This window comes from Grammomys surdaster, unplaced genomic scaffold (assembly GCF_004785775.1).
Source record: "Grammomys surdaster isolate TR1022 unplaced genomic scaffold, NIH_TR_1.0 958, whole genome shotgun sequence".
Lineage (NCBI taxonomy): Eukaryota > Metazoa > Chordata > Mammalia > Rodentia > Muridae > Grammomys > Grammomys surdaster.
The window spans coordinates 10,646,728-10,648,894 of NW_021605377.1; positions in this window are offsets into that span (position 1 = coordinate 10,646,728).

Consider the following 2,167-nt stretch of genomic DNA (forward strand, 5'->3'; position numbering starts at 1 on the left):
ATCCAACAGTGCAACCCATAACTATGCAGGAACCAGAGCCTCCAGGTCTGGCATCTTTATGTGCTGTAACACTTGTGTCTGGGGAGGCTCAGGACCCCGGGTCCTGGTGGGAGTGGGTGGCTTGCAGACAGAGAAAAAAACTAAGTAAGACTCATACCAAAGCCTTGCTTCCTGCCTGGAAAAGGTAGGAAGTCTTCAGACTGAGAATAGGAAATTAGAGAATGGTCCAGAAGGCCAGAGACTGGGGGCACCATCTCAAGGACCTTGAAGATCTGTGAGGATTGTGTGGACAATGTTTTCATTTGTCCTACAGATTGGCAAGACTCAGATATGGGCAGGCAGAAGTTCCAGAAGATCAAGGACACCACAATGTTTACCACTTAATTTGCAAACATCAGAGATATCAAGACAATAATAACAGAACTGAGACATACTCTTCAGGCCTTGGGCTCCATGAGACAGCTGAAGGCTAGCTTAACCTAAGAGATATAGAGATCAGCTATAACATGCAGATATAGCAGCTCAGAGCTGGTACAGACCTGAGGAGGCAGCCTACACTAAGATCAGGAGTAAGATGCCCTGTTGAACATGAATGTCAAGCTAGAGGAAGAGCTTAATCCCTATTGTCTGGAAGATGGAGAGGATTTCAGTCTCAAAGACTCCCTGGACAGGTCCAACTCCAAGGAATCCGTCACAAAAACAACACCAGGACAGAACATGGACAGAGAGGGGTTTCTAAGGACAATGCCACCAAAACTCTGAGGTAGTTCTGCTGAGCAGGGAATTCATGAGGATTAAGAAGCCAAGGAAATTTCAGAGATCAATGGAATGATCATGGGTGGCCAAGGGTTTCCAGCATTCGTCTCTGTTCAAATTCTCTTGTCTCAGTTTACTGGCACTCATGAGAAGAGTTGCACCACAGTCTACTGGTCAACAGTTGACAGCCTTTTTCTTGCTTTTCCAAATACAGCACTCCTTGTTGTGGCCAACCAGTGGAATTTGACAGATGATGATTTCAATGTGTTCCTTGTAAGCACGCCATCAACTTCCTCTTGGCCGCAGAAGAAGGTAAGAACTAATTCAGATCATGAGCTGAGTCTTGCTCTGATCAAGGAGGTATGTTGCAATATCTCCCAGCAAAATGTACTCTTAGTCATTGATGACTAGTAAAGCATGACTGAAACTTTAATTATAAAATCGTGATGTGAAGTTGGTTCCGGGACCCCCTGCAGATACACACGTCCACAGATGCTTGGCTTCTCTATGTATTAGGACAAATCATTTGCATATAATCTCTGTACACCTTGGCATATGTCTTAAACTGTATTGGACTTGCACTACTGAATGCAATGCAAGTGTTATGCAGTGACTATAAGGCATTGGTTAGGGGAAAGTATAATAGTAAAATCTGTTTGCGTTCAATAGAAATTCATTTTTTATTTAAATATGTTTGATCTGAGGTTAATAGAATACTCAAGATGCCAAACCTACAGATAGAGTGATCAAGTATAAATAAAGGAATCATAATGAAGAAAAAAAATTTCAGAGTTGAATGCTATGAATACTCCTGAAGGTCACTGCTACCCCTTTTGCTTTTTTTTTCCTCTATCCCACCCAATGGCATGTTGATCATATCCTTTTTCATCTTACAATGACTCTGATACTACCCCCCCATCAACTGGATGCAAAGAAAACAAAGAATCAATTAACTAACAATGTCTCAGAATGACCTGTCAGTGAACACTCTCATCTTTATCTTTCTTTGTGCAAACCTTTTTCTGAATTTTGCTTTTCAGCTTATCCTCAATATAGAATTCATAAACAGTTGTGCTTCTTTTTAATAGCATGTTGCTCTATTAAACATAAATTAACAAATCACTGCTCACTAGAGGAGAGCTCTCTCAGAGCGCAACTATATCAGACTTGCTAATGTTTTATGAAAACAAGACAGGAGAATAAAAAGGCACTAGAGGTGTACTCAAGTTAGTTACTGAGGGCATGTAACAAAGCCCTGATTCTATCCCCATAAGTGAGAGGGAACTCTCAATGTTTAAGAGCATTTTGCTCTTCTTCCAAGAAACACAGATTGGATTCCCAACACCCACATGAAAGCTCAGAGCCATTTGTAACTCCAGTTTCTGGGGATCCCTATCCCCCATTCTGCCTT